We start from the raw sequence: 18,209 nt of genomic DNA on the forward strand, positions 1-18,209 counted from the left end.
CGCAGTCTTTAACACTGGTAGCATGCCGCGACAGCGTGGACGTGAACCGTATGTGCAGTTGACGGACTTTGAGCGAGGGCGTATAGTGGGCATGCGGGAGGCCGGGTGGACGTACCGCCGAATTGCTCAACACGTGGGGCGTGAGGTCTCCACAGTACATCGATGTTGTCGCCAGTGGTCGGCGGAAGGTGCACGTGCCCGTCGACCTGGGACCGAACCGCAGCGACGCACGGATGCACGCCAAGACCGTAGGATCCTACGCAGTGCCGTAGGGGACCGCACCGCCACTTCCTAGCAAATTAGGGACACTGTTGCTCCTGGGGTATCGGCGAGGACCATTCGCAACCGTCTCCATGAAGCTGGGCTACCGTCCCGCACACCGTTAGGCCGTCTTCCGCTCACGCCCCAACATCGTGCAGCCCGCCTCCAGTGGTGTCGCGACAGGCGTGAATGGAGGGACGAATGGAGACGTGTCGTCTTCAGCGATGAGAGTCGCTTCTGCCTTGGTGCCAATGATGGTCGTATGCGTGTTTGGCGCCGTGCAGGTGAGCGCCACAATCAGGACTGCATACGACCGAGGCACACGGGGCCAACACCCGGCATCATGGTGTGGGGAGCGATCTCCTACACTGGCCATACACCACTGGTGATCGTCGAGGGGACACTGAATAGTGCACGGTACATCCAAACCGTCATCGAACCCATTGTTCTACCATTCCTAGACCGGCAAAGGAACTTGCTGTTCCAACAGGACAATGCACGTCCGCATGTATCCCGTGCCACCCAACGTGCTCTAGAAGGTGTAAGTCAACTACCCTGGCCAGCAAGATCTCCGGATCTGTCCCCCATTGAGCATGTTTGGGACTGGATGAAGCGTCGTCTCACGCGGTCTGCACGTCCAGCTCGAACGCTGGTCCAACTGAGGCGCCAGGTGGAAATGGCATGGCAAGCCGTTCCACAGGACTACATCCAGCATCTCTACGATCGTCTCCATGGGAGAATAGCAGCCCGCATTCCTGCGAAAGGTGGATATACACTGTACTAGTGCCGACATTGTGCATGCTCTGTTGCCTGTGTCTATGTGCCTGTGGTTCTGTCAGTGTGATCATGTGATGTATCTGACCCCAGGAATGTGTCAATAAAGTTTCCCCTTCCTGGGACAATGAATTCACGGTGTTCTTATTTCAATTTCCAGGAGTGTATTTTGGGTAACTCTTCCCATTCTAGCAGGATATTTTTGGCTCAGAAATGGGCGGTTCGGGTAGTAAGTGGTGTGCGTTCACGAACCTCTTGTCGACATTTGTTCACGAGTCTGGGTATTTTGACATTGGCCTCTCAATATGTATATTCCTTATTGTCGTTTCTTGTTACCAATATTAGTTTATTCCCAAGAATAAGCAGCATTCACTCGGTTAATACTCGGCAGAAATCAAACCTCCATTTGGATCGGACTTCCTTAACTCTTGTGCAAAAAGGTGTGCAATATACTGCTGCATCCATTTTCAATAAGCTGCCACTGGAATTCAAAAATCTTAGCAGTAATCCACGCGGTTTCAAATCGAAACTGAAGAGTTTCCTCATGGGTCACTCATTCTATTCTGTCAATGAGTTCCTTCAAAAATTAAGCTGATTCTTATTGTATTGCTGATAGCGTTTACTTAAACTTATGGACTGACTTTTTTTCAGGTTCATGAACATTTATTTTTATCTGTTATTTCTTTTATGTTGTAAGTTCATGTACTGACACGTTCCATGACCTTGGATATTTGCTCCTCAATTTGGTCCTACGGAACTTGACGTGTAAATAAATAAATAAATTGCCCGACAACTGTGTGTGATGGTCTGGGGTGCTAGTTCACTTCACAGCATGACCCATTTGGTTGTCATCGCGAGACTCTTACAGCACAACGGCACGTCGACGATAAATTGCGGACCGTTTTGTTGCCCTTCATGACAAGCTATTCTGGGATTACATTCGGCAAGCCAATGCCCGCCTGTATACGGTGAGAGTTTCTACAGCTTGTCCCCTTGTTTGCCAAACCCTATCTTGACCAGCAACGTTGCCGGATCTCCCCACCTGTGAAGATGTGGAGCATTATGGGCAGGGCCCTCAAACCACCTCGGGATTTTGACGATCAACCGCCCCTATTGGACAGAATTTAGTACAATATGCCTCAAGAGGACATCCAACATCTCTATCAGTGAGTGCAACACGATTAAGGGTCAGTGGTGGACGAATGCATTATTCACTTGATCATATTGTGAAATTCATTCTCCTGAATGTTCTCCAGTTTGTCTGAAATTGTGGTCGTTTGTTTGTCTGTACATGTACAAAAAAACTGTAGATATCTGTCGCATTGGGTAATTCCTTCGTGGTGCGTCGTCTTTTTGTGTCTTGCAGTATATTACACTTATAAATTGTGTATGTGCCTTGAGACGGTGTGCTGCCCGTTGTGGCCGAGCGGTTCTAGGCGCTTCAGTCCGGAACCGCGCTGCTGATACGGTCGCAGGTTCGAATCCTGCCTCGGGCATGGATGTGTGTGATGTCCTTAGATTTGTTAGGTTTAAATAGTTTTAAGTCTGGGGGACTGATTACCTCAGATGTTAAGTCCCATAGTGCTCAGAGCCATTTGAACCATCTTGAGACGGTGTAACTTAGGGCGCGCATATTATCCAGACTATATGCATCCAGTATTTTAGAATTTCAGAGACTTCCAACAAACTTGACACATGTCAAACGTTTACGAACCTTTTATCGCTTACGCCTGCTACAAAATGATGAAAGCAAAAATGGTTATCGCTTACTACATTTTCGCTGATCATGCAGTAAAACTTCAGCATCAAGCATAACGTTTTAATTAATTACTTCTTTACTAACAACTTTATTCCCGAAACTTCCTAGCAGATTAAAACTGTCTGCCGGACCGAGACTCGAACTCGGGACCTTTGCCTTTCGTGTGCAAGTGCTCTACCAAGCACGACTCACGCCCGGTTTTCACAGCTTTACTTCAGCCAGTACCTCGTCTCCTACCTTCCAACCTTTACAGAAGCTCTCCTGCGATCACTTGCAGAACTAGCACTTCTGAAAGAAAGGCTTGTCTCCGCAATATCCTTCTGAGAGGTAGGAGACGACGTGTTGGCAGAAGTAGAGCTGTGAGTAGGGGGCGTGAGTCGTGCTTGGGTAGCTCAGATGGCAGAGCACTTTCCCGCGAAAGGCAAAGGTTCCGGCACACAGTTTTAATCTGCCAGGAAGTTTCATATCAGCGCACACTCCGCTGCAGAGTGAAAATCTCATTCTGGAACTTTATTCCCAACACATTTTGCAGACTAGTGCCCACGTATGCCATTGAATGTACCTGCAAAATTACATCCTTCTACTATATGGTTCAGGAGCCATGACGTCATAAACATCAAGCTGTGTTAAAAGCTAGTTTCTGCTTAAAACGAAGCGTAAAATACTCAGGCTATGTTCATCCAGTGTTTGATGATGAAAGCACTTAGCGACTTCCTACAAACGTTAAACATAATTTCAAATATTTTCTCAACTTTTTTCCTCACTTACATGCTTAATATCAAATATTTAACACATTTGTGAAGTAATAAGAAGTTTGAAGCTACTTTGTGCACATGAGTTGGATTGATTAAAGATTCGGTGTTTACTCATTCTACGCTGAAACAGTTCATCAAACACCTACAACTTCTACGTTCAATAATCGACCACCTTGCTATGAACAAATAAATAATGTTATCTTGAAGCAATAAAAATTTTTCTTATTGCTTGTTGAGTGTAATTTTCTGCTTACAAGTTCTTTTAAATGTCACTATTCCCGGTAGGTTTCCTGGTGTCTTCGGGATGAAAAAATGACCCATGCTTCCTTCAGTCTTCTCTTTAGCTTTTCTCTTGAGGAAATCTCGTAGACGGGAACGGGGCATGGGTGCCGCTACTTCATGTTCCTCTTACCCAGCATACGAACAGTAGTCACTCTCATCAATATACGGGGTGATCAGAAACAGTCTGAAAAGCTTGCAGGGATATTGCGGGGTAGGTTGTGCTGAAAAGTAATAGTTAATGAAAAATTCCATACGTTGCGCTGTTTACGATTTAATTAGCATTGAAATTACCCAATGAGGTAACCAGCACACCAGCACGCAGTAAAATGTGGTAATGCACAGACATCTATGGGTCTGTCAGTCACCACATGTTGAAATGCACATTACCAGTTAAAATGTGCCTTTTTTAGGAAGCAAAAAATTTAAGCTTGGCGCGCAAAAGCTACGTTTGTTCGGTCTGAGGAAATCAAACGAGGAACACTTTTGGCGACACAATCTCTGGCACAGTGCTCGAATTTGCGTGCAATAACTTCAATGCTAATTAAACGGCGGAAGGTATCGAATTTTTACTAACAATTATCGGTACAATTTACCCTACAACACCCTTGAAAGCGTTTCAGAGTCTTTCTGGCCACCCTGTATTTGCAACGGAATCCCCAAACGCAGTATTTCGTACCTCTCAAATATCTGCACCTGGTATGTCTGCCCATGACGTAATTTTCATGACGTACTCATTAGAATGTCGCAGAAAGAAACCACAACTGACTAAATAACGGGACTTCAAACGCATTAATTTTTTATCTGAACTTGCAACTGAGGCTCAAGGAGTAGTTTGGTGGACGTCTTCTATTCCCCTCTCTGACATAAACGAAAAACTTCATTGATTTGCTAACAAACTTGCTGTACTATATCACAAATATGCTTCTCTGGTGACTGAAAAATAAGAAGGAAACCTGCACCTTGTAACTGAAGAACTAAAACAGCTCATGAATCTCAGACACGCTGCAAATCGGGTATGGAAACTGCGCCCCATTCCTGGTTCAAATGGTTCAAATGGCTCTGAGCACTATGCGACTTAACTTCTGAGGTCATCAGTCGCCTAGAACTTAGAACTAATTAAACCTAACTAACCTTAGGACATCACACACATCCATGCCCGAGGCAGGATTCGAACCTGCGACCGTAGCGGTCACGCGGTTCCAGACTGAAGCGCCTAGAACCGCACGGCCACACCGGCCGGCGCCCCATTCCTGAAAATAATATTGCTTATAAGCACAAATGTAAAAGAGTCTGTCATGCTGTGAGAAATGCCGACCTCAGGCATGCTCATACATTAACCGACAACAGAAATGGACCAGCTGCCCTATGGAAAAACCTGAATGGGCTTGGTACAGGAAAAGTCAAAACTGCAGCTCATCCTATGCTCCCAGTCGAACTGAACCGGTACTTCTCATTACCCAGAACACCAATTGAATTGCAAACGAAACAGGGACTCATTGACTACCTCATGGGGGGTAAACGACTGTAGCCACGAAAAATTCTATCTAAAGCATTTTACCAGCAATACCGTCAAAAAAACCATCATGCGTATCAGACCAGCATCTACTGAACACGATGGCATCACAGTTCAAATGATGAAGCTTGTTATTGACCCAGTACTGCCCATTATAACAGATATCTTCAACCACTCCTTAACCATAAGTGTTTTCCCTGAAGCCTGGAAACAGGAACTAGTTAAACCACTACCTAAAAAGGACATTGCCACAGAACCCTACAGTTTCAGAAGACAGTTAATGACACAAACAACAATGATGATAACCATCGTCCCTGTACGCACTCGTTACCCCTGTATGCACTCGTTACCCTTGTATGTCCTTCTTTCCAACCTGATCTTCGTCATTTCCCAGTACTCTTAGCTGGTGCAGTTTCCTAACATTTCCTTTCCCCAGAACTCGCTATATCAGAAAACATCTTATTTGGACACCTATAAATTCTTTTTATATCTGCCACTATTATTATTATTATTATCGACTTTTTTTTCTCAGACCTAAGTCTGGTTAAAAATGGAACGTGACGCGGACCTCGGTCAAGCGTGACTTCCTTGTAACTGTATGGTATATGTTATATTGCATTTAGGAACTTTCGGGTAATTGAACATGTATCAATAATTACGGATTTCTGTAATTGTATATATAAGTTTGGATGTAGCTGTATTGCATTGATGTACTGGTGAATATTGTGAGGTATGACTCCTGTAGTTGATAGTATAATTGGGATAATGTCGACTTTATCCTGATGCCACATGTCCTTGACTTCCTCAGCCAGTTGGATGTATTTTTCAATTTTTTCTCCTGTTTTCTTCTGTATATTTGTTGTGTTGGGTATGGATATTTCAATTAGTTGTGTTAATTTCTTCTTTTTATTGGTGAGTATGATGTCAGGTTTGTTATGTGGTGTTGTTTTATCTGTTATAATCGTTCTGTTCCAGTATAATTTGTATTCATCATTCTCCAGTACATTTTGTGGTGTGTACTTGTATGTGGGAACGTGTTGTTTTATTAGTTTATGTTTTATGGCAAGTTGTTGATGTATTATTTTTGCTACATTGTCATGTCTTCTGGGGTATTCTGTATTTGCTAGTATTGTACATCCGCTTGTGATGTGATCTACTGTTTCTATTTGTTGTTTGCAAAGTCTGCATTTATCTGTTGTGGTATTGGGATCTTTAATAATATGCTTGCTGTAATATCTGGTGTTTATTGTTTGATTCTGTATTGCAATCATGAATCCTTCCGTCTCACTGTATATATTGCCGTTTCTTAGCCATGTGTTGGATGCGTCTTGATCTATGTGTGGCTGTGTTAGATGATACGGGTGCTTGCCGTGTAGTGTTTTCTTTTTCCAATTTACTTTCTTTGTATCTGTTGATGTTATGTGATCTAAAGGGTTGTAGCAGTGGTTATGAAATTGCAATGGTGTAGCTGATGTATTTATATGAGTGATTGCTTTGTGTATTTTGCTAGTTTCTGCTCGTTCTAGAAAGAATTTTCTTAAATTGTCTACCTGTCCATAATGTAGGTTTTTTATATCTATAAATCCCCTTCCACCTTCCTTTCTGCTTAATGTGAATCTTTCTGTTGCTGAATGTATGTGATGTATTCTATATTTGTGGCATTGTGATCGTGTAAGTGTATTGAGTGCTTCTAGGTCTGTGTCACTCCATTTCACTACTCCAAATGAGTAGGTCAATACTGGTATAGCATAAGTATTTATAGCTTTTGTCTTGTTTCTTGCTGTCAATTCTGTTTTCAGTATTTTTGTTAGTCTTTGTCTATATTTTTCTTTTAGTTCTTCTTTAATATTTGTATTATCTATTCCTATTTTTTGTCTGTATCCTAGGTATTTATAGGCATCTGTTTTTTCCATCGCTTCTATGCAGTCGCTGTGGTTCTCCAATATGTAATCTTCTTGTTTAGTGTGTTTGCCCTTGACTATGCTATTTTTCTTACATTTGTCTGTTCCAAAAGCCATATTTATATCATTGCTGAATACTTCTGTTATCTTTAGTAATTGGTTGAGTTGTTGATTTGTTGCTGCCAGTAGTTTTAGATCATCCATGTATAGCAAATGTGTGATTTTGTGTGGGTATGTTCCAGTAATATTGTATCCATAATTTGTATTATTTAGCATGTTGGATAGTGGGTTCAGAGCAAGACAGAACCAGAAAGGACTTAATGAGTCTCCTTGGTATATTCCACGCTTAATCTGTATTGGCTGTGATGTGATGTTATCTGAATTTGTTTGGATATTAAGTGTGGTTTTCCAGTTTTTCATTACTGTGTTTAGAAATTGTATCAATTTAGGATCTACTTTGTATATTTCCAATATCTGTAGTAACCATGAGTGGGGTACACTATCAAAGGCTTTTTGGTAATCAATGTATGCGTAGTGTAGGGACCTTTGTTTAGTTTTCGCTTGATATGTCACCTCTGTATCTATTATCAGTTGCTCTTTACATCCTCGTGCTCCTTTGCAGCAGCCTTTTTGTTCTTCATTTATAATTTTGTTCTGTGTTGTATGTGTCATTAATTTCTGTGTGATGACTGAAGTTAATATTTTGTATATTGTTGGTAGGCATGTTATGGGGCGATATTTAGCTGGGTTTGCTGTGTCTGCTTGATCTTTAGGTTTCAGATAGGTTATTCCATGTGCAAGTGTATCAGGGAATGTGTATGGGTCTGCAATGTAACTGTTAAATAATTTAGTTAGATGTGAATGTGTTGAGGTGAACTTCTTTAGCCAGTAATTTGCTATTTTATCATTTCCAGGGGCTTTCCAATTGTGTGTAGAATTAATTGCTCGGGTGACTTCATGTTGCAAAATTATCACTTCAGGCATTTGTGGTATCATCTTGTATGTGTCTGTTTCTGCTTGTATCCACCGTGCATGCCTGTTATGTTGTACCGGGTTTGACCATAAGCTGCTCCAGAAGTGTTCCATGTCTGTTATGTTTGGTGGATTGTCTATTTTAATGTGTGTGTTATCCATTGTTTGGTAGAAACTCTTTTGGTTTGTGTTGAATGTTTGGTTTTGTTTCCTTCTATTTTCACTTTTTTTGTATCTTCTAAGTCGTTTGGCCAATGCTTGCAATTTCTGCTTTTTTTCATCTAATTGCTCTGTTGCTTCTTGTTGTGAGATTTTACCTAACCTTTTTCGTTTTTTGTCTGATATTTCATTTCTTATAAGTTGTGTTAGCTGTCCGATGTCTTTTCTCAGTTTTTCTATTCTGATCTGTAGCCTGTGTTGCCATGCTGGTTTTGTGGGTTTCTTCTGTGTGTTGGTTTGTTCTGATCTCTGCCTAGTGTGTATATTTAGTGTAGTGAGTGCTCCTATGTAAACCAGTAGTTGTAACTCTTCCATAGTTGTGTTTTCATTTATTTTGTTGTGTATGATTGTGTTGATAGTTTCTATTGTTGTTTCGACTTGTGGGTTATTTGGCGGTCTATGCAGGAATGGTCTAATGTCTGTATTTGTGTCTTTGTATTCTATATATGTCAGCTGAAATTTCTCTTCTATGTCTAACACATGTGTCTTTTCGTGTTCTATTTGTGCTTGTTCTGGTGGCTGTCTTAAGATTTCGTTTTCCTCTGATTGTTTAACTGATGCGTGTTGGTCTTTGTTTGTTTGCTCTGGGATGTTTGAGTCCATAACTGTATTTTCTTCTTCTTCTGATTGCACATTATTTTGTTCCAGTATTTGTTGTACTTGTTGTTTGATGTTTTCTAATTCTGACTGGGGTATCCTGTTATTTTTGATTATTACACGGATCTGATCAGCTAGTCGTTGTTCTGTTAAAAATTTTAATTATTATTTAATTATTATTATTATTATTATTATTATTATTATTATAGTTATTATTAGTGGCAGCAGGGCAGCAGCAGCAGATGTAAAAGTACTGCCAGTATTCACTTTATTAGTTCATAGTCAGTACTATTTACTCACATTGAATCTACAGCCACTCACATCATTTTAATACTATTTGTCATACTGAAATTGTTAATACTTAGATAACTATAACGTAAAAACGTACCGAATGTATGAAATCTTGGTCCGATATGAGAAACTGCCTGATGGCCCTAATTAGATCAGGTTAAATAAATAAATAAATAAAAATAAATCAATTTCCAACAGCGTGCAATAAACCGTCAGTTTTGAAAGGCATGTCCTTTCCCCTTCATTATATGTCCGTGTCTGTTGTGACACAGATAGCCACCTACTCTACTCTACAGTCCGAACAAGTATCCGATATCAACATTCTTTGAAAAAGAGTAGACTCACAGCATGTTGTCGCCTGCTAGCGTTTCAAGGTCTACTTGTTTGCTTTCAGCAGTGCAACACGTGAACATCCGGCTTGTCTCGCCATTTTTGAGAGACTCTTTCCTAGTTGTCAGGCTATTACAGCCTTCCCCTCTGCAGAGTAACTAGAATCAGTGGCTGCCACCATTCACTGTTGACGGAGTTAGACGAAATATATCTTTGTGTCCCTGTCCAACCTAGGCGTTCTCTTTTAATGATATAGCTAAGGCCAGAACGTAGTAGGTATTCAACGTTTAGACTGAGATCCCGTTATCAATAACAAGTACATAATTGACTGTGCTAATATATCAAGTCATTTGTTTATGGTAATGAGAGAGGACAGAAAGCTAGGACAAGTCGTAAAACATATGTTCTCCGTTCCAACGTCATACTAATGTTTCCCGCTCCATTTCCATGACAGATTTAGAGGAAAATTGGTCAGGTTTCCTGAACACGATGATTTCTGTATCTTTGTTTGTCATTATCTCCATGAGGAACGACTGCAAAGACGAATAAAAAAAACTGTTAACGCTTGGTGTAACCGGCACATCCAGTCAAGTGAAGCTTGAGGAACAAGCAAACAGCAGCGCTCGGCGTTGAACAGAAAACACTTGTTGATCCGGCTTCCTGACGTAACCTTTTGTGAAACGGTGCTAGTAAATATTTACTGGTTCTTGTTAAGCACTTGCTGACAAATTGCCTGTGCCCGTGAAGGTCGTATAATCACGCAGCGCCTGTAGGCCACATAAATGACGAGTACCGCTTCTTAGCGATTTGCTTTGCTCACGCAAAAATGCCGAACAAGGTGGTGCAACGCGAAAAATTTGGACTCCTAGAACAGCTGACCCAAAATCCCCCAGGTTTGTATTTAGGTGCCGGCCGCGGTGGCGGAGCGGTTCTAGGCGCTTCAGTCCGGAAGCGCGTGACTGCTACGGTCGCAGGTTCGAATCCATAAAATTTCCATCATTCCTGTAAAACTGGATAATGGAATTGTTCATATACGCATTTAACAATAAAATGTTTTGAAGGTGTGTTGTTAGGTCACGTCATGTTCGTCTCCAAATACTTCTTACACAATCCCTTTTTTGAGGTGTCAGGTGAACTTGTAACATAATTCTATCAATCTAGCAGTGCTTTTATAGAAAGGAAATCGATTGCGATCAATCGATCGCTCTATTTGAAACATATTTGTTCGCAGGAAAACTGCTTTGTTCGTCAAAACCTACATTCTTTGTAGTAAAAGTTGTTTACTGATGTAACGTAATAGACTGTTTTGCCCGTGCAGAAAATTGCTTGAAATTATCTCTCCTTTTTCATAGTCAGTCCTCTACCCATATTTACTTTTACTGTTTTTTTCGTGTGGTTAAAGTTTTCGTATTTGGTTTCTCTTCTTGAAATCATTTCCAGCTTTGCCAATAAGTACTGCAAGTCTGAACCACCTCTTATTCGCAATAGATTTCGTAGCGGATTGATTCCATCATTTAATTTTGCAAAGCTTGGTAGGAGAACAATGGTTCATTTTGACACTTTCTTAAGAAAGCCCTCTGAAGCGACTGATGTATTTCAATCGCATCAGGAGGCAAAAAAGCCTCGCTTTAGACAACTAGTTCCACTTAAAAGACGATGTTTTAATTTCTATAGCAAATAGAAAAAAATAGCAACACCAAAAGGTGACGTTAGAGGTAAACGAAATTTGGTAAGCGTATTTCTACATCTGAAAGATGATGTCCATTCACATTTCGTGCCAATCGCTTAAGATCAGAACTAGTATCATCACTGTGAGGATGCAAATAAGGTTCACTTTAAACGCACGTTAGTTATCTTTAATACTGATGTTGGGCAGTTGATGTTAGTCAAGAATGCGTTTAAAGCGATAAAGGCGCCGTAATCAACATCTCACTAAGACTGAACGAAGTCGTGTTGTAGAGCTACGAGGAGATGGATGTTTCTTCTGCAATACTACAGAAAGACTTGGCAGGAATGTAGCCCCCATACATGATTGCTGGCAGTGGTGATCACTAGAATGTACGGTTGCAAGATGACCGAGCTCCGGACGGCCACGTGAGAGGAAAGACCATCGTATTCGGCGTATAACTCCGACGCATTATACAGCATCTACAGCAGTAATTTGAGCAGCAGTGCCGGCCGGTGTGGCCGAGCGGTTCTAGGCGCTTCAGTCTGGAACCGCGCGACCGTGACGGTCGCAGCTTCGAATCGTGCCTTGGGCATGGGTGTGTGTGATGTCCTTAGGTTAGTTAGGTTTAAGTGGTTGTAAGTTCTAGGGGAATGATGACCTCAGATGTTAAGTCCCATAGTGCTCAGAGCCATTTTTTTAAGCAGCAGTTGACACTGCAGTGACACAACGAACTGCTACAAATCGGTTAGTTCAAGGACAGCTCCGAGCCAGATGCCCTGTAGCGAGCATTCCAGTGACCGCAAACCAGCACCATTTGCGATTTCAGTGGTGTCAAGCGAGAGACCATTGGAGAACAGGTTGGCGGGCTGTTGTTTTTTGTGATGAAAGCTGGTTCTGCCTCGGTGCCAATGATGGCCGAGTGTTGGTTAGGAGGAGGCCTGTATACGTGTTAGACACCCTGGACCTACAACTGACGTTATTGTCTGGGCTGCGATTTCGTATGAGAGCAAGAGCACTCTCGTGGTTATCGCATGCATCCTGACTGCAAACCTGTACGCCAGTTTGGTGATTGGACCTGTTGTGCTACCATTCATGAACAGCTTGCCAAGGAAGTTTTTCAACACAATAACGCTCGCCCACATACCGGTGTTGTAACCCAACATGCTCTACAGACATGTTGCGTTGCCGTGCTCAATCACCAGATCTGTTTCTAATCGAGCACGGGTCGACACTCCTGCATCATCCACTAACAGCATTAGGCGTCCCTCTATTGACGGACCAAGCGCAACAAGCTTGGAATGCCAGCCCACAAACAGACGTGCAGCACCTGTAGAACACAATAATTGCACGCTTGTATGCTCGCATTGAACATTCTGTCGGTTACACCGGTTATTAATTCACCAGCATTTCACATTTGCAATGGCTTATCTCGCTTTTTGCCCGCAGCTCGTGGTCTCCCGGTAACGTTCTCGCTTACCGAGCACTGCGTCCCGGGTTCGATTCCCAGTGGGGTCAGGGATTTTTCACCTGCCTCGATATGACTGGGTGTTGTTGTGTCGTCTTCATCATCATGTTTCATCCAAATTACGGTCGGAGTAAGGCAATGGCAAACCAGTAGGACCTTGCCTAGTATGGCGGTGCGGGTCTCCCGCATCGTCCCCTACGCCCTGTTACGGAGTATGGGACTTCATCATCATCTCGCTTTTACATTAACCTGTGATGTTGCAGCGTTAATCATTTAAATATGTTGTCCAGACGAACGTATTCCAGAAATTGCGTTGCTCTAGATTAATTTTTTTTGGTATCCCGATTTTTTTCCGGTAGTGTGTTTTGTTTTATGCGTATCAAAAACTGATGTATATATGATCGGGATAAGGCGTAAGTGAACATGCACTTGAGGTGGAATAAGGGAGGAGCTACAGACCTGATCTTGCGGAGGGAGGCGGCGGCCGCAGGCGCTGTGCTTCGGGGTCGCGCCGGAGGCGCAGCGCGGACGTCACCTCGCGGGGCAGCGCGTCCTCACCACCAGGCACCAGACCCTGCCACACCAACACTCTGTGCGCCGCGTTACGAGCGGTCAGAGCCGGCGGCCGCGCTGACCCGGGTCACCGCTGCCCGATGATAAACGCCGGCGAATGGCCTCTCTGCCGAATCCTCTACGCCGCACTGCCTCCGCGAATAATTTGAAATGATCTGTGGTGTGTGTACTGTAAGACCTACGGTACACACACCACCAGATTATTTGACTTGTCGCTCTAACGAAGTAGGCGAGTGTCAGCAATATGTCTCGTGGTCTTATCGTGGCGTGTTTATCTTCTGCCGTTAGGTCAGAGGATACAAATGCCACTTGCACGCTTAAAGTAGCAGATTGACAGTGACCAACTTTAAACAGAATTTGATTAATTTTCACACATATTTATTAAAATAATAAAAAGCATAGAAATTACTTAACTTGATTCTGGATGATGTTTACAATTGACAATCTGAAGTTCCTTTGGTCTTGGTACGTTAATCTTATTATCACATATCTCTGATACTTGACAAAGTGTCTATACATTTCTCTTCATGGCTATGTACAGGAATATGATAATCTTATTAGGCGCAGACTGAAACTTGACTATAGACCGGCACAGACAAATGCAGACTGGTACAGACTAATGCAGACTGACTAATCAGAGGTCTGTACACTCGTTATAATACCTCGCGCGTTCATGTATCACTGCGCGAGTGTGATCTGCAAGGAGAAAAGGTTCTACGTTAGCAGCAATCCAATAGGCTGCGTTACATATTAATACGCGGATCGGCGGAAGCAGAATTTGGTCCGTCTCTAAGACAGCGCCATCTCGTAGTGCGGAGACGGACGAGCGCTGCGCTTGCGCTGTTGTGCTTAGCGGGGCGCGCTCTAGTGGGAAAGTTGTGTACGCGCTGACTATGTGGAACTATGTATGCAACATGATCTAACAGCGTAGGCCGATTTTGTTGTAGTTTCAATGTTTTGGAAAGTTTATATGATTTGTAATTTCTTGATACAATAATGCCTTTAACTGGTTGTCCGCAATTTCCGTATTATTTCTCAGTCATGTTTCATTTCTACAAAATCATAAAAGTTACTAAAACTGCGCCACGAGAAATAGCAAAAAAAGATAGTTATACCTGAGAGGCAGGGAAGCAGATTTTGCAGTTCTGCCATGGACGTGGGATCACCTCCGTATGGCTTTGCAGGGGTGTGGGGACCGAAACCTAGGAGTAGCGTCGCTGACTACCAATCGAAACGTCCTGGGCCCCTGGTTCGATCCCAGCCACTACTGATACTGTGAATAAAAATCATCAGTGTTGGCAGCAGACGACTTCCAGTGTAAAGAGTCACCATCATTCTGCGTATGGCCTTAACAAAGAGGGCAGAGTAGCGGATAGGCACATTCCTGCCTTTGGGGTGGGAAACTTCACACAAAGGCTGAAGAATCAGCGATAATCAACGACATGAGGATGCACAAGGCAATGGAAACTATTGTATAATGGACACATACACAGATATGTGGTTTATGAATGGGTGGCACCAAACCAGTCAGAGGACTGATGATCCAAAAGGAGATGCGCCACCATAAGCACTGTGAAGCATGGAAAGATGTCGCCTGGTCTGGTACATGTTGGTACACGCCGATGGCACTAAGTCGGGAATCAAAAGAGGCGAGGCATCGAATTGCCATGAGGGTGCCATTCATACAAGAGATGGAAGCAATCATGTGTGAGATACTTACATGGGCTGAAATAAGGCGATGATACATCTAATAACGTCTTTTGCTCAAGAACGATAAGAAAACCTATTGTCCTGTCATATGTATACGAGTGGTTCTCTACAACATCCCACTATCGATCTTTAGACGACAACGCGGCACGCCATCTCTCCCCATCTGACTCGTTTGAGTAACCCGCCACAGACATGAGGGTGCTTGTGTGGTCCTCCAGGGCACCTGATCTCAATCCTGTTGAGCACGCCTGGAACGCGTTGGAGCAAGACTGCGTGTCTTGGAACAAATAGCCACGGCATTTGAGTAGCCATGCATCAGGACGACGACATAACGTTTTCGACGTATCGTCCAGTTCATACAACTCTGCGTCGCCGTCGTGATCACGGCGAAACGGATTGCTACGTGCTAACATCAGTGGTATTCAAAACAAAAAGTACGAAATAACACTCTGGGTATAATTGTAGTCTTTATTCAGTTGTAATCATCAGAGTTGTTATTGTTGTGGTCTTCAGTCCTGAGACTGGTTTGATGCAGCTCTCCATCCTACTCTATCATGTGCAAGCTTCTTCATCTCCCAGTACCCACTGCAGCCTACATCCTTCTGAATCTGCTTAGTGTATTCATCTCTCGGTCTCCCTCTACGATTTTTACCCTCCACGTGGCCCTCCAGTACTAAATTGGTGATCCCTCGATGTCTCAGAACGTGTTCTACCAACCGATCCTTTCTTCTAGTCAAGTTGTGCCACAAACTTCTCTTCTCCCCAATTCTATTCAATACCTCCTCATTAGTCATGTGACCTACCCATCTAATCTTCAGCATTCTTCTGTAGCACCACCTATCGAAAGCTTCTATTCTCTTCTTGTCTAAGCTATTTATCGTCCACGTTTCACTTCCATATAGGGCTACACTCCATACAAATACTTTCAGAAACGACTTCCTGACATTTGAATCTATACTCGATATTAGCAAATTTTTCTTCTTCAGAACCGCTTTCCTTGCCATTGCTAGTCTACATTTTATATCCTCTCTAATACGACCAACATCAGTTATTTTGCTCCCCAAATAGCAAAACTCCTTTACTACTTTAAGTGTCTCATTTCCTAATCTAATTCCCTCAGCATCACCCGACTTAATTCGACTACATTCCATTATCCTCGTTTCGCTTTTGTTGATGTTCATCTTATATCCTCCTTTCAAGACACTGTCCATTGCGTTCAACTGCTCTTCCAAGTCCTTTGCTGTCTCTGACGGAATTACAATGTCATCGGCGAACCTCAAAGTTTTTATTTCTTCTCCATGGATTTTAATACCTACTCCGAACTTTTCTTTTGTTTCCTTTATTGCTTGCTCAATATACAGATTGAATAACATCGGGGAGTGGCTACAACCCTGTCTCACTCCCTTCCCAACCACTGCTTCCCTTTCATACCCCTCGACTCTTATAACTGCCATCTGGTTTCTGTACAAATTGTAAATGGCCTTTCGCTCTCTGTATTTTACCCCTTCCACCTTCAGAATTTGAAAGAGTATTCCAATCAACATTGTCAAAAGCTTTCTCTAAGTCTACAAATGCTAGAAACGTAGGTTTGCCTTTCCTTAATCTTTCTTCTAAGGTAAGTCGTAGGGTCAGTATTGCCTCACGTGTTCCAACATTTCTACGGAATCCAAACTGATCTTCCCCGAGGTCGGCTTCTACCAGTTTTTCCATTCGTCTGTAAAGAATTCGTGTTAGTACTTTGCAGCTGTGACCTATTAAACTGATAGTTCGGTAATTTTCACATCTTTCAACACCTGCTTTCTTTGGGATTGGGATTATTATATTCTTCTTGAAGTCTGAGGGTATTTCGCCTGTCTCATACATCTTGCTCACCAGATGGTAGAGTTTTGTCAGGACTGGCTCTCCCAAGGCTGTCAATAGTTCTAATGGAATGTTGTCTACTCCGGGGGCCTTGTTTTGACTCAGGTCTTTCAGTGCTCTGTCAGACTCTTCACGCAATATCATATCTCCCATTTCATCTTCATGTACATCCTCTTCCATTTCCATAATATTGTCCTCAAGTACATCGCCCTTGTAAAAACCCTCTATATAATCCTTCCACCTTTCTGCTTTCCTTCTTTGCTTAGAACTGGGTTTCCATCAAAGCTCTTGATATTCATGCAAGTGGTTCTCCTTTCTCCAAAGGTCTCTTTAATTTTCTTATAGGCAGTATCTATCTTACCCCTAGTGAGATAAGCCTCTACATCCTTACATTTGTCCTCTATCCATCCCTGCTTAGCCATTTTGCACTTCCTGTCGACATCATTTTTGAGACCTTTGTATTCCATTTTGCCTGCTTTATTTACTAATTTTTATATTTTCTCCTTTCATCAATTAAATGCAATATTTCTTCTGTTACCCAAGGGTTCCTACTAGCCCTCGTTTTTTTACCTATTTGATCCTCTGCTGCCTTCACTATTTCATGTCTCAAAGCTACCCATTCTTCTTCTACTGTATTTCTTTCCCCCATTCCTGTCAATTATTCCCTTATGCTCTCCCTGAAACTCTGTGCAACCTCTGGTTCTTTCAGTTTGTCCAGGTCCAATCTCCTTAAATTCCCACCTTTTTGCAGTTTCTTCAGTTTTAATCTACAGTTCATAACCAATAGATTGTGGTCAGAGTCTACATCTGCCCCTGGAAATGTCTTACAATTTAAAACCTGGTTCCTAAATCTCTGTCTTACCATTATATAATCTATCTGATACCTTTTAGTATCTCCAGGGTTCTTGCATGTATGCAGCCTTCATTCTTGATCCTTAAACCAAGCGTTAGCTATGATTAAGTTATACTCTGCGCAAAATTCTACCAGGCAGCTTCCTCTTTCAGAGACCTGAGCACAACTATCCCACTGTTTCACGAGCCGAAGGATTCCCTGTTCCCAGAATCCCTGTGGCTGTGACAGGAGCCAGTCTTCCACTGTGTCCTTCAGTTCGTCGTCCGAATTGAAGCGCTTCCATTTGATTTTTTTTTTCCTACCAAACACACGGAAGTCGCACGTCGACATGTTGGGCTGTATGGCGGATGCTCAAACTGCTCCCACTTGAACATGGCCACTACACTTCGTGTGAACTTGGAGACGTGTGGACGCCCGTTATCGTG

The 18,209-nt window shown here is 42.7% G+C and overlaps 1 protein-coding gene across 2 annotated transcripts in view; it reads right to left on the reverse strand.

Moving 5' to 3' along the window:
• Positions 1-18,209, reverse strand: part of LOC126162087 (uncharacterized) — a 175,083-nt gene that overhangs the window by 134,573 nt on the left and 22,301 nt on the right. The window contains exon 1 of one of the 2 annotated variants that reach the window (XM_049918361.1): positions 13,248-13,515. The exons of the other annotated variant lie outside the window; for it this stretch is intronic. The gene's annotated coding sequence lies outside the window, so the exon portion shown is untranslated. Of the gene's footprint in view, positions 1-13,247; positions 13,516-18,209 lie in introns of those variants that run through there. 2 annotated transcript variants of the gene reach the window in all.

The sequence above is a fragment of the Schistocerca cancellata genome, chromosome 2 (assembly GCF_023864275.1).
Source record: "Schistocerca cancellata isolate TAMUIC-IGC-003103 chromosome 2, iqSchCanc2.1, whole genome shotgun sequence".
NCBI lineage: Eukaryota > Metazoa > Arthropoda > Insecta > Orthoptera > Acrididae > Schistocerca > Schistocerca cancellata.